This window comes from Vipera berus (genome assembly GCF_964194415.1).
Source record: "Vipera berus genome assembly, chromosome: 1".
Classification (NCBI taxonomy): Eukaryota; Metazoa; Chordata; class Lepidosauria; order Squamata; family Viperidae; genus Vipera; species Vipera berus.
Genome location: NC_138202.1, coordinates 77,684,660 through 77,708,834, shown reverse-complemented (window position 1 = coordinate 77,708,834; position 24,175 = coordinate 77,684,660).

The following is a 24,175-nucleotide window of genomic DNA, read 5'->3' as shown; positions in this document are numbered from 1 at the left end:
ATAAATAAATAAATAATACAAGGGGAAAACAGTATTTTAGGAACACAGCATAAAAACATGCCTGAAAGTTACATTTGTCGTGGGAGGGGGGTGAGTGAGATCATCCATTTGGCTCTCAGAATGGTTGCTGGCCCATTCTAGTGACAGGGCAACTGGGGCAGAGCAGATAAGCCCTGAAAGAAAAGACCATAATTACATCCAGAATGTTGAGTAAAATGCTTTGTGTCTTAGAGGAAGCATTTAGCCACAGAAGTGTCCAGAGAGGAAACTCCTCCAGGTGAATTGAAAGCTGGAGATTTTGTAGCAAGCTTCTGCAGTGTGAGCATTGCTGATGGATTTGAACTGGATGCTAATTAACCGAGGCTTCCAGCTATCTGACTGAAGCCAGAGACTCACCAATCTTTTCTTGTTTCTTTTGCTGCCATCAACACAGTGTTGCAATCTTGGCACAATTTTCCCCATATTTTTGAGTCTACATATTTTCTGGATCCATGTAGTCTCAAACATAAAAAGATATTAAGACAGTTGATGCCAAACTAGGTAATTGTTTCCCTATCCTGATTTTCTTTACCTCTCTAAAATGAACTTCTCAACTAAAATGAATAGTGGTGGTCAAAGTCAAAAATAACATGAAACATTTTTCTTAGTTTGCACTGCAGTACTGGTTTCCCACTTCACTGCATGTTTGTAAACAAGCCATTGGTTGGTAGTAATCATTGTTAATTATTTTCTTAATGCCGTGTGTAATCTGGTCCTTTGTTTATTTAAACAGGGTACATTGAATCAAAACTGGAAAGAACCAATCTTTGTCCCCTGCTTTCTACAGGAATCCAAATTAAACCCTCTCAATAGATGACAATAAAGATTCTGCATGAAGAACATCCAACAAAAGGGGGCTCCACACATCCCTCCATAATTGATTCCACTGTCTAATTGAAAGTTCTTTTCCCTAATGATGAATGATCAGTCAATAAATAACAGGAAAAAGATTAAGGAATCAGTCGGTCCATTAAGGAGAGAAGATGGCAAGGAATTAACAGGCAGTAGAGAGAAAGCAGAGCTGCTTAATTCATTCTTTGCATCTGTCTTCACACAAAAAGAAACTATAGCCCAACCTACCAAAAACATAATTGTAAAAGACAGACTAGAAATAAAAATTAAAATAAGCAAGAAAATGATAAGAGAACATCTGTCTGATCTTGATGAATATAAATCATGGGGACCTGACAGATTACATCCCATAGTTCTACAAGAGCTGGCAGATGTCATCTCAGAGCCATTGTTCCATATCTTTCAAAAATCCTGGCATGCTGGAGAAGTACCTGAAAATTGGAAAAGATCTGATGTGGTTTCCATCTTCAAAAAAGGAGAGAGAAAAACAGGCCTACGAAACTACAGACCAATCAGCCTAACATCAATACCTGGCCTGGGAAGATATTGAGAAAAATAATCAAAAAACAGATCTGTGGAACATCTAGAAACAAATAAAGTTATAACTAAAAGTCAGCACAGATCATGCCAAACCAAACTTACTTAATTCTTTGACAAAATGACTAAATTAGTAGACCAGAGAAATGCTGTGGACATAGTATTCTTAGAGTTCACTAAGGCATTCGACAAAGTAGACCACAACCTACTTCTTGATAAGCTAGAAAAAAGTGGGATAGCATCACCACCACATGGATTTGTTACTGGCTGACAAACTGCACTCAATAAGTAGCCCTTAATAGTACTATATGTACTGTATAAAGTTCAGTCTTGGGCCCAGTACACATCAATATCTTCATAAATGACTTAGATGAGGGAATAGAAGGGGAACTTATCAAATTTGTAGATGATACTAAACTGGCAGGAATAGCCAACACCCTAGATGATAGGCTCAAGATCCAGATGCATCTTGACAGACTGGATCATTGGGCCCTATCTAACAAAATGAAATTCAACATAGAGAAAAAAGTAAAGTCTTACACTTAGGCAAGAAAAATCAAAAGTACATGTACAGATTAGGTGAAACCTGGCTTAGTAGCATTAACAGTGAGAGGGATCTTGGAGTCGTAGCAGACAATCAATTACGTAATTATAAGCCAGCAGTGCAGCAACAGCCAAAAAAGCCAATGCAATCCTAAATTGCATTAACAGAGGGACTGAATCAAGATCATGTGAGGTATCAGTACCGCTCTATAAAGCCTTAGTAAGGCCACACCAAGAATACTGCAACCAGTTTTGGTCATCACATTGCAAAAAAAGATGTTGAGACTCTAGAAAGAGTGCAGAGAAGAGCAGCAAAGATAATTAGGGACCTGGAGGCTAAAACATTTGAAGAACAGTTACAAGAACTGGGCACGGCTAGTCTAGTGAAGAGAAGGACCAGTGATGACATGATAGCAGTGTTCCAATATTTGAGGGGCTGTCACAGAAAGGAGGGGAACAACCTATTTTCCAAAGCACCCGGAAGCCAGACAAGGAACAATGGATGAAAACTTATCAAAGAGAGATTCAACCTGGAAATAAGGAGAAATTTTCTGACAGCGAGAACAATCAACCAATGGAACAGCTTGCCTTCAGAGGTTGTGGGTGCTTCGTCATTGGAGGCTTTCAAGAAGAGACTGGACAGCCACAGAGGGATAGAATAAAGATCAAGTGAAGTACTAATACCACTTTACAATGCTTTGGTAAGGCCACACCTGGAATACTGCATCCAGTTTTGGTCACCACGATGTAAAAAAGATGTCGAGACTCTAGAAAGGGTACAGAGAAGAGCAACCAAGATGATTAGGGGGCTGGAGGCTAAAACATATAGGGAACGGTTGCTGGAATTGGGTATGTGTAGTTTAATGAAGAGAAGGGTGAGGGGTGACATGATAGCAGTGTTCCAATATCTCAGGGGCTACCACAAAGAAGAGGGAGTCAAGCTATTCTCCAAAGCACCTGAAAGCAGGACAAGAAGCAACGGATGGAAACTAGTCAAGGAGAGAAGCAACCTAGAACTAAGGAGAAACTTCCTGACAGTTAGAACAATTAACCAGTGGAACAACCTGCCTCCAGAGGTGGTGAATGCTCCAACACTGGAGGTTTTTAAGAAGAGACTGGACAGCCATTTGCCTGAAATGGTATAGGGTTTCCTGCCTGAGCAGGGGGTTGGACTAGATGACCTCCAAGGTCCCTTCCAACTTTACATTATTATTATTATTATTATTATTATTATTATTATTATTATTATTATTATTATTATTATTATTATTTGTCAGAAATGGTATTGGGTCTCCTGCTTGAGCAGGGGGCTGGATAGATGACCTACAAGGTCCCTTCCAACTTTACATTATTATTATTATTATTATTATTATTATTATTATTATTATTATTATTATTATTATTATTATTATTATTATTATTATTATTTGTCAGAAATGGTATTGGGTCTCCTGCTTGAGCAGGGGGCTGGATAGATGACCTACAAGGTCCCTTCCAACTCTGTTTTCTGTATTCTGTGTTCAACAGTCATTTGCTTGCCTGTAACTTAAAATCATTATTCCGGTGTAGTAAAGTGTGATTCTGATAGTGAATAGGAATAGGAGGAAAGAAAATCTTATATGAAATGGAAACTTCCAGAAAGCACAGAAGGAGGAACGAATTAAAAGATGAGGTATTTCAGTAAGATTTTTGTTCAAGAAATAAAAAAAATAAAACACTGAGAAACTTTATGAACCAGAAGAGAGAGCACTCGTGTCAGCTGAAGACCAACCATCATTTGAGAAGGGATTATTTTTTAAAAGATTGTGAAAAGAAACAAAGGAAAAGAAAAGAATTAAAAGCTGTAAGTAAAATTCCCTCAAGACAGAGAGAAAAAGGAAGGAGCAGGTGACTTTTAAAGCCCATAGCATTGTCTACAGAATGAACTCCAACACAAAAAAACTTGAACTTTAAAACCAACTTCCCTCAGATATTATACCAGTGTTTCCCTTTTCAAAAGAAAATGAAATCTTCTGCCTTTGTTTGTTGTTTGGACATCTGTCTACTGTATCCATTTCTTTTATAAAATACGGTAAATGCAACTGAATTAATTGCTGTGTTTAAATTGTTTATACTAAACACACCCTCTGCTGGGTGGAACCGTGAATTAAATGTGCATTGTCCTATCATGATGCAAACTCTGCCCCTTTTGTACAGGTCTTATGATACCATACACAAATACAGAAAGTGCAGAACTTGAGTCACAATGGCACAGTGCACATATCAACAAAAACTCTGGATTCAAGGGACATCTTTTATAATAAACAGTTCCCCCCTCCCAACATAATAAAAATAAGGCAACTGTGAACCTCTATTAATGTAACTATGAACTTCATAAGAGTTACTTAAATTGTTAAACGCTACTGGGAACCGTGCATACTGTGTGTTCACGAAAATGGCACCGGAGGTTTTGAATTATTGGCAAAGACGTAAAGGAGTAAACCCACCCAAGGCATTTATTGTCCAGAGAAACAGTTCTGGGATCAATAGTCAAGACATTTTAGATACATTGGATTCAGTAACTGGGGAAAATTAAAATTATAAGCAAAATTTTTGATCCTGCTAAAGAAAATGTACCGCAAATGGAATACATTTGAAATGTATACCTACAGATAAATCAGATGAATTTGATTGTTTTCCTTAGAAAACTGTAGGATATGAACAAGGTTGTGTTTCTCAGGTTATTTCCAGAAAGGATGAAGATTTGGTTACAAAGAAATAGTCTGTCTTCTTGGATTCAGGAGGAAAATCTTGTAAGGGTTTCAGATCAGTGGGATATTGGTTATGTGAGAACGCTTGATTGGATTGCATGACTTGTGACTCTTTTAAGAGATCCATATAATTAGCATCTCCTGTATTAATGATGCTAACAAATATCTATAAGAATTGCTCCTTAGAGGAATTATCAAAGAATCAAGGTAATCATCATCATCTCTTAGTTGTGGCTGTATGCAAGAGGTATACTGTAAGAATGTGTGCTAATTATAGGACACTGAATAGCAGAACTATAAAAGCAGAGAGGTATTGTAGTTAAGTTGGACTGGGATTGAGGCTATCCAATTTCAAGTCCATTTTTAGCCACAGAAACTTCTTAGGTGACTTGGGGGTTAGTTACTCTGTACCCAACATATTACACAGGGCTAACATTGCAGGGGAAAATGGGAGAAGGCAGTATTGTGTATTGCTCTTTGAGATCCTGAAAGAATGTTGAAATACCAATCCAGAAAAACTATTCCTAATTAATGCACTTTACATCCACATATGATGCATTGGTCAGCTTGATTGGAAGTTAGTAATTCCTGATATTAAATCTCAGGAGCAGATACTTTCATATCCCATGGCAGAAGCAAACCAAAACATAAAAACCCAACCCACATTCAAAAATCCAGCTATGCTTCAACAATTGATGGAGAAGCTTGCATAGGTTTATCTTGATGATTTAGCTGCATTCAGAAAGCTATTATAAGAACAAACTGGATTTATGATAGTCCTAGAGAGACTGCCTTTTAAATTACGCAAACTGCTTAATAAAGAGTATATAAATAAGCAAAATAATTGCTGCTTAACTGAATGTCTCTGACTATTTTATAAAGAACAAACCTCACGTACTGCATTCTGCAACAAGAGGGATCTTATCTTGATATTCTTCTGTGGGATATTCCTTTGGGCTTCTGGAAAAACCTTACCATATTTTCCATCAGTTATCTTTTCTCAAGGCTAAAAATATCCAGTTCCCCCAGCTTTTTCCTATAAGACTCGGTTTCCAGTTCCTTGTTCATCCTCTTATATCCTTCTCAGCACCTGTTCCAAGTTTTAGCTTATTATTTTAAATTGTGGCACCCAAAACTGGACAGAGTAGTTAAGATCAAAAATCACCATGCAGAAAAGAACAGAATAATTACTTCCTGTAAGATTTCTGTTGATGTCGCCTGACGTTGCACTTTATCACACTGTTTTCACCTGTGTAAACTTCCAAATGCAAGATCCCTTTCCCTATAAGTGATGGGCATCTGTGGGATAGGGACAAAATCTGCAAGATAGATTGTTGCCTTCCAGGCTTGTCCCTTTAGGATGTGTCTGCAATGTCAACACATATAAATGGAGTGAGGTTGAGATTGCAAAAATGCACCTATCTTCTTGCAGATTTTGAACCCTCTGCAGTTCTTACTTCTTAAGTCACATATTTCCCTGTCATAACACCTATGCATTTAAGGTTTTTTTCTAACTGGCTAACCTTGCACATGTCATTGCTCAATTTTATTCTATTATGTTCAGCCCATTTATGTAACCCATCAAGATCATTTAGAATGATTATATTATTAGCTATCCTATCCAATTCTGTATCACCGGCAGTCTGATATCCATTCAGATAGCTTAGTGTATTCCAAGTGTGAGAATAACTCTACCATGTCTCATTTATACCTATTAAGCCATATTTGTTTTCCTATATTGAGAGTGCAAGTTAATCTTGTTTATTTCCTGTACTCATAGCATTAAAATATGTTCCAATAATCAGTGATTGGTAGATTGTTGTTGATGATTTTTCTTTTAAATGGCCATGATTTGAAAACACACATGCTGGAGCCTCCTTGCTGAAAGTAAGCTGTTTTGATTATGGTCAGAGCCTGCTATGCTGCTATTTCAAGCTCCATAATAGAAGAAAAGCAAGATAAGAATTTAGGAAATAAATGCAGGATGAACATTCAAATACCCATCGGAAGCAAACGAAAATGTTTTTTTTAATCACAAATTTATTTTGATAGGGTTTGTTATCAGTCCTTGATTTGACTTTCTCACTTGGATCTTCGGGACCATTGTAGGAATTCCTTGTTTACTGAACAGAAAGCAAAGACTGCATTTTCCTAAATCATATGGTGGCAATGCAGGTGTAATGATGCCGGCTGCCCCATTGTGCCTTGCTTGCCGTATATCAGCTAGATCTCCACTCAAGAGCAAGGCTAAACCACCTTTCCCTGACACTTTTCTGATTGATTTGCTCTCTCCTTTCAACCCTTCACCAAGTCCAAGGATACCAGGAGATAACAAATGGACCAGCCAAAAACAATTGCAGTTTTTTTTCAAAGGAAAAAAACTGGTCTCAGAACAGCAGCAGGAAATTGTGCAATTAGCATAACAGGGCCATGTCAACAAGCTCTTAACGTCTGTTGTTATGGGAACCTCAAGAGTGTCAGAAGTTAGAAATCAAAAAAGAGGAAATTTGTGCATGAAAGGAATCAATGGGCACCAAATGGGCAGTTTGGGTCTCCCCGAAAAAATATATTGCCACCAAATTATTCTGCTTAGGGTCACGTGGCCATCTTAGCAGAGGCTGCATAAAAGGGGAGGGCTCTGACTGCTTCCCAAAGATGCACACAGCTGTGGTCACCTGAGAGCGCTGTAACCAGCATATAATCAAGAAATATAACCTAAAGCAGAATGGTGGGCACAGGTCTCCTCATACACTGAGAGACCCTTTTGGTGAGTTCACTCTTTCTTGACCCTTTAGAAAAGGCTACAATCCTTGAAGTAAATTAATAGTAACTTGCAAAGCAGATTCAACTACTTACCTGCCTTGGAGCCAGGAGGTCCTTGGGAAATTAGTGAAGAAGGCCAAGATGTCAGACCACCAGTATATCCAACAAAATGCTCAGAAACAAAACTGAGGAATGGCCAATTTACAGGTGCAAAACCCCAAAGTTATGATACTTCACATCTTTAAAATCTAGAACCCCTGGTATTTACAAAGTAGCTGTCAGTGTGCCAGCTACTTCTTTATGTAATAAAGAAGATAGTGCACACAAGAAAACATGAGCATTTGCTAAATATAAAATTCATTCAAATACATTTAAAAGACATAGGGAGGATAAACATCTTTGCCGATGGGACACTGAAAGAACTGCCTCATTGTGAGGATGATCACTTTTGGGGAGGACACTGCTGCTTGCCTCCTTTTCTTTATGGAAAGCTATTTTGGAACCCTGATAATCTATTCCTCACCTTCAAGCTATACATTTTCTTTTCACTCAGTACTGTGTGATTATAGAGCATTTGCAATTTTGCAGAAATTGCACCTCTATTAGACAGAGAAAGAGAGAGAGAGAGCATATACATTCTCACCTTTCATCTCCCAATTTTCTTTCAAAGTGAAAATGAATACTAGAGTTTAGTTTCATTGTATTAAGCATATCCCTAATTTATTCTTCATAGCTTAGTGGAAATTTTGTTTCTTACATTTGAAAGTATATTCCTACATGAAATTTTTTTAAATGTTCTAAGAGCATCAAAATTCACCTGTCCTATTTAAGACAACAGGGGATAGTCTTGTATTTGAAGAGTTGACAGAAGACAGTTCCCCATTTAAAATGTATCCTAATTAAATAACTCTCCCATCTCTTTGTTTTTAAAATGGAGGTTGGGGGGTGGGGAACAGCAATAAGAAAGACAGCAAGAATCTTAAGTTTCATAATATATAGAACAGATCCATGGAGTACTTGGTTATAAAGTCTTCTCCAATGTTGTGAGATGTCCTGAAGTTCTATTTAAAATGCAGGCATAATTTATAAACATATATCTATATGTATGTATCCACATATATAAATAGTTCAAAATTGTTCTCAACACATTTCTCCTATTTGCCAATAAAGAAGTCCATCATGCCTTTGGCAAATTATACAAGATGTTTCTGAGTAACTGCGATTTCTGTTTTGTAGCATTCTTTATAAGGGCATATTTATACACAAAGTCTATGTTAAAATGTCTATGTCATACTGGAATTTAATATAATGCAAACACTAGCAACAGAATAATAATAATAATAATAATAATAATAATAATAATAATAATAATAATAATAATAATAATAATAATAATAATAATAATAATAATAATAATAATAATAATTTAATTTAATTTGTATACCGCCCTTCTCCCGAAGGACTCAGGGCGGTGAACAGGGCAATACATAATAAAAACAGGATACAAAAATTAAAAAGTAATTAAACAACAATGCCCGTAATAAATTAATACATATTAAAAGTTAAAACCGATTTATAAAACCCAACCCCATCCCATCAGACCAGGCCAGCTTGTTCAAAAAGAAAGGTTTTGAGATTGCGCCGGAAGGAGCGAAGGTCGGGGGCCGTCCGGAGCTCAACCGGCAAGCGGTTCCATAGGTCTGGCGCGCCCACAGAGAACGCTCTCCCCCTGAGGGCCACCAATCGACATTCCTTGATCGGAGGCACCCTGAAAAGGCCCTCTCTGTGGGAGCGCACTGGACGGAGGGAAGTTGATGCCGGCCGCAGATGTTGCCGTAGGTAATCCGGACCCATGCCATGTAGGGCTTTGTAAGTCATCACTAACAATCACTAAACAATCCAACCAGGGTCTTTAACTTCAAAAGAGCTGGCTTTAACAAACTCAGAGAGAATCTAGAAAAGATACCATGGATGAAAATCCTAAAGAAGCAATGGATGGAAACTAATCAAGGAGAGAAGCAACCTAGAACTAAGGAGAAACTTCCTGACAGTTAGAACAATTAACCAGTGGAACAACCTGCCTCCAGAAGCTGTGAATGCTCCAACAATGGAAGTTTTTAAGAAGAGACTGGACAGCCATTTGTCTGAAATGGTATAGGGTTTCCTGCCTGAGCAGGGGGTTGGACTGGATGGCCTCCAAGGTCCCTTCCAACTTTATTACTATTATTATCATTAAAGGGGAAAACAACCCAAAAAGCATGGGAAACTCTGAAAAATGTGATCATAAAAGCCCATACCAGCACAATACCACTGAAAAAGAAAAACAAGAAATTCAAGAAGAAACCAGCATGGCTTCCCAAAGATCTCTCTGACAAACTGAAAGACAAAAAGGACAAATACAAAAAATGGAAAGGGGGCACATAACTAAGGCCGATTATCAGCAGACAGCCAGAACATGCAAAGATGAAGTCAGGAAAGCAAAGGCTCAGTAAGAACAAAGACTTGCAATCCTGTGGAACATATTTCCCTCCTTTCCGATTTTCTGACTAACTTCAGATCTTGGCAATTCATTGTGATGAAAGCCTCAGGTTGGTCCTAGTGCTATGTATAGGGAATCTGAGTAAACATATCACATCAAAATCTGATGCTTGATTCATCCAACATTCAATGGACAGTGTGTGAAAAATTAATCACACCCTAACATTCACTAATTGATTTCATCACCAAACAATCAGTGGCAAAAATATGCAAACATTCGAAAAAATATGAAATGGGTCAAATACTTTTTTACAAATTTATGAGGAAATTTAAGTTATAGTGTAACCCCCAATAATCACAGGTTTTTGAGAATGGCAATCTTTTAATCTGCATTCAAGGATCAAAAATTGCTTATCCACATTCAGACAAAGCCATCTATATTTTTCAATATAGCCAATAATTCCAGAAACAGCATGAGAAGCAGGCATGTCTTCCCTCTAAGCTCTCTGAAATTGGTATGCACATGTTGCAAATTAGAAGGAACTTTGATCAACCGAGTTCCCAATGCAGCAAGCCAACTGGAAGCATCATGAGACCAGTATCTCCTCCCAGCCCAGCTGCCTGACTCATTACTGGATAACATTCTGAGCATACATGAAAATTGTAGCTGAAGCTTAATTCCCCATCCCCACCCCCCCTATCATGGTCTCTTTCCTTTTACCCATAACTATTCATGGAAATCTTATTTAAAAAGGGCTCTTCCTGAAGATAGAGTGGTATTATAGATTTCAAGAAAACTGACTTCAATAAGAAACTAAGAAAAATAGATATAAAGGTTACCATGGATGGAAATCCCAATGAGAAAAACTGTTCAGAATGGCTGGGAAATTCTAAAAAAATGAGATAATGAAAGGGCTAGACACAAAGAACCCCCCCCCCCAAAAAAAGAAAGAAAAATAATGGCTTTTCATGAAACTAATATGATTGCATAAAGAGCTCTCCGGTAAGCTGAGAAACAAGAAAGGCAAGTTTTAAAAATGGAAAAAGGGACATGTAACAAAAGCAGAATATCAGGGAATAGTTTAGATTAGTAAATCTGTAAAATGGAGTCAGTACGGCTAAGGCTCAGAATGAGCTGAAGATTATAATAAAAGAATACAAACAATAAAAGAAAACATTCTGAGTATATGAGAACAAAAAGAAAGTCAAGGGAGTAGTTGGGGGGGTAAGATAGTGACAAACTGGGAGAAGGCTGAACAACTTAATTCCTATTTTGTATCTCTTCTTTTATAAATGGAAAACATGGTGTAAGATGTAGGAAATTGTTCCATAGAAGATAGAAGAGAAATGCAGGTCAAGATAGGTATGGAATTAGAAAAGAGACAACCCCAAACAAACTAAAAGTACAAACTAAGAAACAAATGAAAAAGAGAGAACAAAAAAATGCAGGAGCAAATAGATTATATCTCATAGTGCTAAAGGAAGTGGTGGACATAGTCTCAAAACTATGTAGTCTTTGAGAACTTCTGTAATATAGTGGAAATGCCAGAAGATTAGAGAAGAGTTAATATTATCCAGTCTTTTAAAAGTGAATTGAACCCAGGAAACTACAAACCATTCACTTTGACAACAGTGCCTGGGAAAATCTTGCTTGCACTTAAAAAGGCACAAGGTGTTGCTAGAACCCTGCATTAAATATAGGTAATGCTGGACAAATGTCATTGCTTTGTTTTTGACAAACAGACTAGATTACTAGACCAGGGCAACGTTGTATAAATATAGTGCTCTTAGATTTTGATAAGGCAACTGATAAAGTTGACTATAGCTCCTTGATCAGATGAAAAATGTGGGAGGGAAGCTCTACTATCAGATGGATTTGCAGTTTGTTGAACAATTGTATCCAATATATGGTGCTTAAAGGATCTAGGTCTATAGGGAACAAACTATTCAGGATGCCTCAAGGCTGAAAAGGTAGAAGAGATAATCATCAAATGTTCAGTCTGAACTAGGGGTGGGGGGAATTACTGCAAGAAATGTAAGATGCTGCACTTAGGTAAGAAAAGCTAAAGTAAAAATACTCAGGTACAAATTAACTGGCTTGTCAGTAGTTCTTGAGAAAGCATAAGCATAAGTTTGTTGTGTGCTGCCATTGTTAAAAGAGCCGATGAAATAGTGGCCTGCAAAGATCAGGATCACAGGAAATAATAGTTCTAGTCTTTGCTGCACTGGTCTAACCATGTGTACCATGTCTAATTCAAGTCACAGTACACAGTACATCAGTACAAAATGGACACTGATGTGGGAGGCTTACAGGATAAAACCTATGAAGAACCATTCAAGGATTTCATTACGGTTAGCCTAAGGAGATGAAGCTAGGGGAAAATATAGTAGCATAGTAGCACTCTTCCAGTGCTTGAAGGGCTATCAAGAAAAGACGGTGTGCATTTATTTGCTTTAGATCCTGAAGACAGGGCAAGAACCAATAGGCTGAGGTTTTACAAAAGGAGAAAATAACCTAAAATGAGGAATTTCCTGACCATGAGAGTTGTGAGACTCTGCCCCCTGGAATCATGAGCGCTTCATCACTTTATTTGTCTGAAATGGTATAGGGTTTCCTGCCTGACCAGGGGGTTGGATTAGATGACCTCCAAGGTGCATTCCAACTTTATTATTATTATTATTATTATTATTATTATTATTATTATTATTATTATTATTATTATTATTATTATTATTATTATTGTTGTTGTTGTTGTTGTTGTTGTTGTTGTTGTTGTTGTTATTATTATTATTATTATTATTATTATTATTATTATTATTATTATTATTATTATTATTGGTTTTCAAGCTTTTGGGGGGTGGGGGAATGGGCTGATGATTCCTGTCCTGGGCATGGAGTTGGTATAGAAGCCCTTCAAGGCTACCTCCCATCCCAATAGCAGTAACAATAGCACTTAAGACTTATATACCGCTTTCACAGTGCTTTTACAACCCTCTCTAAGAGGTTTACAGAGTCAGCATATTAGCCCCCAACGATCTGGGTCCTCATTTTGCCGATCCTATACTTCTGATACCTTGCCTTTACATACTGCTTATTTTTTTAAAGAACTTTGCAATTATCCGGAAAAAGTAAACTTCATGTATTATATAAAGACATTCACAATTGATGGCTGAGGCAGACAATAGTCTAACCATTCCTGCTGAAAAAGACAATTACATCTTCATGACATTACTCTGGAAAAGAGTAACCAGAGGGGTCAACAGAGTTTTTTTTTCAAGAACATTGTTTGTGTGAAGAAGGAATTGTAATAACAGACACCAGATATAAAGATTGATTTATACTAAATATTTAATTTGTTTCTTCCTCCCCAGTTTGCTGCCCTACAGATACAATGTGGACTATAAATCTCAGAGGTTTGTTTGGTTTGAGTTGTTTTTTTTTATCAGAGTGTTTTCTATTTGTGTGTTCTGGGAATTATATTGCCAACGTATTTAAATGGTACCAAGTACAGGGGGAGAGGTACTAATTTAGTGGAAAGCAGTGGAATAACTGCTTAGCACTTTTCTAGAATAATTGGTCTGGAAAAAAAAATTCTAAATACTCTGTGGGTGTGACCCCCTTCTCTGATCAGGAAAGTGACAAGCGTTTCCTCTCTTGTAGAATAAACCAGCTGCAAATGCGATATGCACACCAGTAAGTCAAGCCTTGAGTAGGTAAATAAGCTATCTGCAGAATGCCTTTCTTAGCCTAGAAGAGATTGTTAGGAAGAATTGAAGCCTGTGCAAAGCTGCTTTGATTTACTTCAGCAGGAGGCTTCAAGCTGGGAATGCCTCACCCAGGTGAAGCGGTGGTGCAGTTTGCCTGGCTGAAGTGCTTTTTCACCACTCACAGGATCCTTTGAAATTTGCAAAATGTCTTCTGGCAATTGCAAGTGTCAAAGGAGGCTACATAAAATACTGAAACTAGGCTCCCACTCCAGTTTTAGAAAGGAAACCTTCACTGAAAAAGGTCTACTAGTTTCACTCTTGGGCAACCATGTCCAATATGATGTGTTCTAGAAGTTTAGGGACTACAACTCCCAGCATACTTGGGGAGTAAAATATTGAGAGAGGTTGTTATTGCTGGAAACCTAGTTTAAGTGAATTATCTCCCTGCTACAAGGGAATGTCTAAGGACCTGTCCTGAGCATCCAAGAAACACAAGAAAAAAATGAATGGGCCTTTCTAGTCATCAATCCAGCTTTTTTTCCCCCACTTAGACTTTACAGCCCTCTCTAAGTGGTTTATAGAGTCAGCCTATTGGCCTCCAACAATCTGGGTCCTCATTTACCAACCTCGGAAGGATGGAAAGCTGAGTCAACTTTGAGCTGGTGAGACTTGAACTGCTGGCAGTCAACAGAATTAGCCAGCAATACTGCGTGCTAACCACTGTGCCATCATGGCTCTTATTTCCCAAACATTTACAATCAATATTTAAATTAATTTAGAATGCTCAGACTTGTTTTTATATTTTTCAGATCTGTGGTGCTATTTGTAACTGTATAATATAATATAATAACTGTGTGATATAATAAAACTGTATATATTTGTTGGGTCTAGATCTTATACCAAACATTAACTAATATTGGTTTAGCTTAGTTATCTCCAGCCTGGATATAAACTGATCATCTTTTGCAGCAAGTCACAGAGCCTGCTATGTATATATGAAGCTGGAAGTTAACAACTACAACACCAACCCTTTATTCTTCCCTCTACAAAAAGAAAATTAGTTGATAACATTTAGCAATATCATAATCCCATCTGCCCCCAAAGCTGGCGACGAGGATGGGATCGACTGCTTCACAGAGCTGAAGTCATGAAGCCGTGGAAAGAGAACCTCTTCCACCGGCTCAAGCGCTAAGTCACTCGCTGAAATCACTGAGTGGCGGAAGTCACAAACTTCCACCACACGCTCACGAAGCAGTACTCCGGACCAGGACAGCATGGCCAACCTCAGACACATCCGTGAGTTTGACATCTGTTATCCCGAGCGTTGGGAGTCACACTGGGGACAAGTAGAGGGCTACCTTCTGGTCAACAAAATCACAGAAGACTGGCTCAAGGCATCAGCACTTCTGTGCCTCAGTGGGCCGGCAGTGTATGACGTTGCCGTTGGACTCTTCAGCCCTGAACCCATCACCTCAGTACCCTACGCAGAACTCACGGACAGACTCTGCAAGCATTTTATGCCAACAAGGTCCGAACTATTCTGGTGTGTAAACTTCGCACGGCGGTGTCAGCTTCTGGACGAATCAGCTACTGACTTCATCGCTGGGGTCCGTCACACCGCCCAAAGGTGCTGTTTCCCTGACCTTGAGGACCGGATCCATGACCAAATCGTTGTAGGGCTCAAAGACGAACGTCTTCAATGAAAATTAGTCGCAAAACCTTCTTTGAGCCTGGCTGAGGTCACTATGGAAGTCATGGCGTACGAAGACAGCCACCGCAAAACCCCAGCGCAACCGGGCGACAGACCCCATGGGTCGGTCCACCAGAATGACATAAACAACAGCGACAACTGGGAAAACGAGGACGTGACCGACGTCGACGCTATCCAACGGAGGTTTGAAAAACTCCAAGGCCGCCGCGACGGTCGATGGGGACCAACCAACAACAAAAACGCCAACAAAAACGCCAACTACCTGAACAGCAACCCTAAAGAACCACTGCCTAGGTGTGCCAGCTGCGGAGGAAGCCACCCCAGGGCCACCTGCCATTTCCGCAACGCCAAATACCATGGGTGCGGTAAGACTGGGCACATCCGTGCTGCATGCCAAAGCCGGAACCAAGAGAACCTGCATGAGCTTGAGGCAACATCCCCAGGTATGAGACCCACAACGGCCACTAGCAAAAAGCCCCCTGGGTCCTTAGTACAGGCTGTAAACAAGGATAGGGGGTCGCCAGCGGCCCACCAATTACTGAGGCCCAAGGTTAAAATCAAAGTCCGGCTACAAGGGGTTCCCTGCAAAATGGAGGTTGACTCGGGCTCTTCGGTCTCCCTCATATCGTTAAAAACCTTCCAGGGAATATGCCGCTGCAGCAAGCAGCAAATTCCCTTACAACCCACCCAAATCCACTTAGCGGATTTCCAAAAAGCCCCAATCAAACTAAGGGGAAAGGCCAAAATATGGGTGGAATTCAAGCAGTTCCGAGGGATCCTAACCCTATTAGTTACCTGGGAAAATCGAGCCAGCTTAATAGGCCTCGACTGGTTTGAGGCCTTAGGAATCGCACTAACGGGAGTCAACTCCACCCAGGCCTCAAGCCTCTAAGCCGTCTGCAACCAATTCGCAGACGTATTCGACGGCTCTCTAGGGAAATATACAGGGGCCCCAGTTTCATTAAAATTAAGGCCAGAAGTTTTACCAGTCAGAATTAAGGCTAGAAGAGTCCCGTTCGCTCTCAAAAACAAAATTGAGAATGAACTGGACTGGCTGGTAAAACTGGGAGTTCTAGAACCGGTGGAGGGGGGAAATTGGGAAACCCCTATAGTCACCCCTATAAAACCAAATGGGGAAATAAGGATTTGTGCTGACTATAAGGCCACCCTGAATTGAGCATTAAATCCACATGCTTACCCGGTCCCCACAGTAAAAGACGTCCTCTCGGCAATACGATCCGGCGCCATCTTTGCTAAGCTGGACTTGGCGCAAGCATACTTACAGCTCCCTGTCATCAGGGAAACCGCGGATGTGCAGACCATCGTAACCCACCGCGGGGCTTTTAAAGTGAATTGCCTGCAGTTTGGCATTTCAGCAGCCCCGGGTATCTTCCAGGAAATAATGGAAAAAACTCTAAAAGGAATTCCCGGGGTTTGCCCATACTTTGATGATATACTCATAGCAGGCAAATCGGAAGGGAACTTAGCGGAGAGATTGCAGGCAGTTCTGAGTAGATTCAGAACAGCAGGTCTCAAACTAAAAAGAGAAAAGTGCTCTATATGGGTAACCTCCACCGAGTTCCTAGGGTATAGGATTGATGCCCAAGGAATACACCCCACCGATTCCAAAATAAATGCTATTAAATCCGCCCCCACTCCAAAAAATAATCAGGAATTGCAAGCCTTTTGGGGGCTTCTAAACTTTTATCATACCTTCCTACCCCATAAGGCAACTATCGCGGAACCCCTGCATAGATTACTTGACAAGGGAACCCCCTGGACCTGGTCTCCTCGGCACGACACCAGTTTCCAGCACCTCAAAAACCTCCTCTCCAATAACTCCACCATTACCCTCTTCAGGGAAAAACTGCCTCTATGCATAGCATGCAATGCATCCCCGTACGGGATCGGGGCAGTTCTAAGTCACTTACTGGAAAATGGAGTGCAAAAGCCTATTGCATTCTACTCCAGAACACTTTCCAAAGCTGAACGTAATTACGCACAGATTGACCAGGAGGCTTTGGCAATCATTGCCAGCGTGAAAAAATTTCACGATTACTTATATGGCCGGCAGTTCACAATCTTCACAGACCAAAAACCCCTTTTGAGAATATTCACTTGGGACAAGCAGACACCTCAAATTCTATCTCCAAGAATCTTGAGGTGGTCTACGTTTTTATCTGCTTATACGTTCAAATTGGTCCATAAGCCTGGAAGGGAAATGGGTCATGCCGACGGATTAAGCAGACTGCCCCTGCCTTGCAATGACCCCGACCCCACCCCAGCTGGTAACATCCTAGTGATCTTAGAGTTACTGGAATGCCCGTTAACCCCAAAGGACATCGCAACAGCTTCGGCTACAGATAGAACCATTAGCAGAGTTCTAACCTGGGTCACCTCCGGGTGGCAGGCCAAATGCCCGGGACCAGAGTTCCAGGCATACTTCACTAGGAGACAGGAACTGTCATCCCATTTAGGGTGCGTACTCTGGGGCAACAAAGTTGTTGTCTCAGACAAACACAGACCCAAAGCTTTACACACACTGCATGAGGGCCACCCTGGGATGGTAAAAATGAAAGCATTGGCCAGGAGCTATGTATGGTGGCCGGGCATCGATAAAGACATAGAATCACATGTGGCGGGGTGCTACCTTTGTCAACAAGCGAGGCTGGCACTACCACATGCCCCAGTCCATAAATGGGAAGTGACCAGAAATCCATGGTCCCGGGTACACTTAGATTTCACAGGGGCCTTCCAGGGACAGGTATTCCTAATCGCTGTGGACAGCTATTCCAGGTGGCTGGAGGTCATTCCCGTTAGCAGCACCACTACGGCTGCCACTGTGCAAGTACTTAGGGGGCTTTTGCCACTCATGGCCTTCCTGACGCCTTGGTCTCAGATAATGGGCCCCAATTTACTTCTTGTGAATTCCAGATTTTCACCAAGGAGAACTCTATTAGGCATGTCACTTCGGCTCCGTTCCATCCTTCGTCTAATGGCTTGGCTGAGGTTATGGTGAAATCTACAAAGGACGCACTTCGTAAGATCATCAGGGGTAACTGGCACTGCTGTCTAGCACAATTCCTTTTGGCCCAACACACCACCTCCTGCACGGCCACTGGGAAGTCGCCAGCGGAACTTCGTTGGGGGCAACACCTCGTAACCAGACTAGACAGAATGCACCCAGATAGAGTGGCAGCAGAACCTGAACAACCCCTCCCTCAGAGAACCTTAGCAAATGGACAGAGTGTTTGGACAAGGAACTATGGGGGAGGGAACAAATGGATTCAGGGGGTTGTAATCGAACAAACTGGACCCTTATCCTATATTATTGACACTGGCAAAGACTGCCACATACGAAGGCATATCGACCAACTAAGGAAATGAAGCACGCAAAACCCAGCTGAGGGGAATGGCGGGACACTGGGGCTGCCAAACCCTACCATTGAAAAGGACACTCCCCACTTCATCACCCCACCAATGCCTATGTATCAAGATGCAAACCAAAGACTCCCAGGGCCAAACCAATACAACTACCTTCTCATCCAGGACAAGGGGAAGGGGAGCCGAATATAGAGACACCTCTCCATCGTTCCGGTCATACAAGGAAACCCCCTGTTTACCTAGATGACTACGAATGGTCTCACAACAAACTAGCAAACAAATAAAGGGATAACCCACCAGTTCAGGGGAGGGGTAAGGGGTGTTATGTGTTGAATGTTATACTATGTTGAAATGTAATGGTTGTGAGGTAAAATCACTGACAGAACACACGTGGCAGACACACGCGGCAGCTTTTGACAGCTGACAGCTGTCAAAAGCTGCCGAGTGCTAATACGCACGCGCGGCAGTGTTCTGTACCAGCCTACTACCGGCCCTGCAAAAAAGGCAGGGACAACCCCTTTACAAACGGCAAGAGGCTGGAACTAAGCCTGCCAAATTTATTAACATAAAACAGAGCAAAACAAGACACGAACCATGAAACAGGAGCTATTCAAACGGTTGCCTTCAGCAAACCAGTCCTCCCACAAATTCCCCTTTTAAACAGTTCAGGGTGTGGCTTCTCTCTGCCTCCTTCCGAGGTGCCCCATTGCCTTCCTCTGTTTACTCCTGATTGACTGCCTCCTGCGTCGGGCGTCCTTGAACAGGGCCAGCTGTGGGTCATCTTCATCCACGCTGTCAGGCTCACACAGCTGGGTCTGCATCGTAACCAGATGGGAGGGGCCTGGCTGAGGGCTCTGCGGAGCCTCAAGGCCATCATCAGCAAGCTCTCTAACACCCTCATCAAGCTCTCCAACACCCCCCTCCTCCTCCTCTGAATCGTCCAACCCAACTGCCGAACCCACAGCTGACCCTGAATCACAACAGGCAGCTTGACAGCTCTCAGCTGTCAACGCGGCCGCCAGTTACTGAGCAGGCGCGGCAACCCGTTGACAGCTCCAAGCTGTCAAACCGGCCGTTGCTGATTGGACCAAGCTTCCGCAGCGGGAAAAATGCGCTATGCGGATTGGACAGGGGCCCACCAGCTGGGGTATAAAAGAGCGGCACCACCACACTGTCAGCTGTACGGTTCCTCACTAAATAAAGGTTATTAACTGCGAGCCAGCTGTCTCCTCGTGGTCAATAGCTCGGAGAACACTTCAAAAACCATGTATTTGTATGCATTAATTTGACTTTATTTTGCAGACGGTTTGAAAAATAATATTGAGAGACTGCTGTATGAGAAGAGTTATGGTAGGAGTATCATATCTGGAAAAATACAAGATGGCATCAATACTGAAAAGATACACAAAATACCTGTCCAGAAATTTGCAGCCTAGTTATGGTAGATCCGCTCTGTGCTAAGGCAAAATCTTTTCTAAGAATATAAATGAGTTTCTACATTCACAGCAGGTTCATGACCACAATGATGTATTCACTAAGATGCATGTAGAAACCCTTCCAAGGAGCTACAGATTGATGGCATTACATTAGGTTGCATTAAAAAATCCCTTCAGAGCGTTGTGGAAGGAGGAATGAAAGATGATTGGTTGAGAACAATGCATACACAAAAGGGATATTGGGAACTCTAATGAACTGCAGAGAATAATTTTTCATCATTTGAGAAAATTATATATTAGTTAAACACAGAAGGCTTCTGAACTGTGAAAACTGCCAGATTTTTTTTGAAGATGCAACTATCTATTAGAAAGGAGATTTTAGGGGTTTTTTTACCTTAATGTATATCATTTTACATATTTATTGTCTAGTGCCAAATTTTGAATGATTCCCCTTGGTGGAAATTTTCCATCATGGATCCCACAAGATATATTACTGTATACCTTTCACTATGTGAACTGTCAAAATATAATAAATTTCAAATTGATTTCCTCTTACTATTACCATTATTATTATTATTATTATTATTTGAAGATCAGGGTATATTTTCTCTAGGAAATAACATTTTGATATTTTTTTATATACTCTTGATGTTTTAAGGCAATCCAGATGTTTCATTCCTTGGATGGAAGCCAACATTTACACATTGGATGTGGATGTGGAGAGCCTTGGTGGAGCAGTGGGCTAATGCCTCCTTAAGTAACACCAGCTGCCTGCAATTAGTGCAGGTTCGCATCCCACCAGGCTCAAGGTTGACTCAGCCTTCCATCCTTCCGAGGTAGGTAAAATGAGGACCCAGATTGTTGGGGGCAATTAAGCTGACTTTGTAATAATGCCGCTTGGGGTGTGTGTGAAAGCCCTAATAAGCAGGCATATACATAGAATGAAGGCTACTGCTAAGCTTGTAAGCCGCCCTGAGTCTTCGGAGAAGGGCGGGATATAAATGGAATTTTTAAAAAAACTTCTGTCCATTTAAAGCTAAAACACTTATTTTTCCTGCATTGCAAAGAGAATGTTAAGTCCCAACCACAGTGCTAGGAAAGACAGTTATGCAGCTTCTTCATTCTTCTTGAGTTCTGGAAGGGAAACCTAAATTGACAGTAGTGTTCATGATACTCCCACTCACGGCAGATGCACTTTGGACTGCAGATATCCCTGGAGAATAACTCAGCTTTCAAAACACCAGAAGAGATTAAGCTTTCTGAAATTGCTAAACATAGGTTTTCTTTCATTCCCTCTCTCACACACCTTTTAGATGCAAAAGTGAAACCTTTTTATTTTAATATATTTTATTAATTTTTTACAATAAAAATCTTTAGTGCTTAGTGAACAATGTGTTGTCTGGCTTCATATATTTAAAAACAATCAATAATTATTTCCTAAAGTTGATCAATATGTTAGTAGATAATATATTTCCTTGATCCTCTCTTCTTCCAGCAATATTCTCCTTTTGTCTACATTAAAGAAATATAATTCTTAATACTTTCAATACATATAGAGTTGGGTATAAACATTTTTATAGTATTTATACATACAACAATAACATCAACATTAAACATCTTTTCTAATCAGCTTATGTTTCGATTGTATTTATAGAAGTCATCTTATTAAGTCATTATTAAGTCCTGGTCCTACTTGACCTCTCAGCGGCTTTTGATACCATCGACCATGGTATCCTGCTGCGACGGCTCGGGGGGTTAGGAGTGGAAGGCACTGTTCTACGGTGGTTCTCCTCCTACCTCTCGGGCCGCTCGCAGTTTGTATTGGCAGGGGGGCAGAGATCTACCCCAAGGCCTCTCACTTGTGGGGGTGCCTCAGGGGTTGGTTCTCTCCCCCCTCCTGTTTAACATCTATATGAAGCTGCTGGGTGAGATCATCTGTGGCTTTGGGGTGAGGTATCACCAATATGCGGATGATACCCAGTTGTTCATCTCCACCCCGAGCCAACCCAGTGATGCCCTTGACGTGATGTCCCAGTGCCTGGAGGCGGTGCGGGTCTGGATGGGAAAGAATAGGCTCAGGCTGAACCCTTCCAAGACTGAGTGACTGTGGATACCGGCATCTCGTATTGTCCAACATGTTCCATCCCTTCTGATGGGGGGGAGGTATTGCCCCCCTCAGAAAGGGCCCACAACTTGGGTGCCCTCCTGGCTTAACTTGGAGGATCATCTAACTGCTGTGACCAGGGGGGCCTTTGCACAGGTTCGCCTGGTGTGCCAGTTGCAGTCCTTTTTGGACTGAGATGCCCTATGCATGGTCACCCACACCCTTGTCACTTCTCTCCTGGATGCTCTCTACATGGGGCTGCCCTTGAAGTGCACCCGGAGGCTTCAGCTGGTGCAGAATGCAGCCGCGTGGGTGCTTATGGGAGTTTCTTGATATTCCCATGTTACACCACTCCTGCACGAGCTGCATTGGCTTCCGGTTGCCCTCCGGGTGCAAATCAAGGTGCTGGTAATTACCTTTAAAGCCCTACATGGCTTAGGCCCGGGGTACTTGCGAGACCACCTGCTGCCATTGTCAACCTCCCATCGCCCCGTTCGCTCCCACAGAGTTGGCCTCCTCAGGGTTCCGTCGGCTAAGCAATGCCAGCTGGCGACCCCCAGGGGGAGAGCCTTCTCTGTGGGCACGCTGAACCTCTGGAATGAGTTGCCTCCGGAGCTGCGGACAGCCCCTGACCTTCGGTCCTTCTGCCGTGACCTGAAGACATGGCTGTTCCAACAATCGGGCCTGGACTGACTATAGTTTTTAATTAGATTTTATTGGATTAATTATTATTATTATTTTATTATTTATTAAATTTATATACCGCCCTATTCCTGTAGGACTCAGGGCGGTTTACAGGGAAAATTAAAAGCATAACATACAAAAATTAAAATCAGTTAAAACAATTAATTAACAATTAATAATTGTTATGTATTTATTACATTTATGATTTAATTCTTTTTTAAATTTTGTATTTTATGTTTTTTAACTTTTTATTGTTGTGAGCTGCCCTGAGTCCTTAGGGAGAAGGGCGGCATATAAATTTAATAAATTAAAATTAATTAAATAAATTAAATTATATGTCCTGTTTTCAAGATTTTTATTTAATGTTTATTTTCCCTCAGTACTGAAACTACTCTTATCAGTCATGATTTTATCAATACTTTTTCCAGTATAGAATTTTAACAGCTTTCTTAGTTTTCAAATTTGTCCAGACTGTAGTATTTTTAACCTCATTTCAATATATTTTTGTTCCCCATAAGAGTTTAATTCACCGCTTCCGTCTATGGGAGGGTGGGGGTGTAGTTCCTTCCCTTCTCATTTTGGGAAGATTTTTGCTTCTTGGGGATCTTTTCCAGGAAATCAGATACAAAATAGGAGAGAGAAGGTCAAATTCCTCACCCAGTTTCGAGCACACTGTTCACCGTTGTTCTGGTTAGTGCCTTTGGACTTTGGCTGCAAGTAGCTTGGGCTGGTCACTGAGGTGTGGCCAGCCTTTCCTTTCAGGTTAGAGGGCTTCCCCTAGATCAAGCAGAATGACCGCCATCATTCCACAATCATTGGGGCACCCCTCTTTCTTTGTTGCCTCTCTGGGGTGACTTTAAACCCATTTAGGATCCCCGGCAGGGCGACACTAGCTGTGGGGTGTGGAGCTCTGCAATCCCTCGGCCATGCGCTATGGTGCAAAACTAGAAGTCCAAAAGTGAAACCTCTTCTTTAATTCTGCCACTAAAGCTGCAGGGTGTACGGGAAGAGCTTTCCTTTAGCTTTCAGGAGGGGGAAAAAGAGTAAGAAAATTAATAGGAAAGAGACAAAGGACTAATTAAATTCCACCTCTTTCAAAGACCTTGCGTATGCCAAGCTGGGAAGGCTTATCAGAAAGTCAGCAGTCTATACAGGAAAACAGAACTACTAATGCACCTTAATGAGA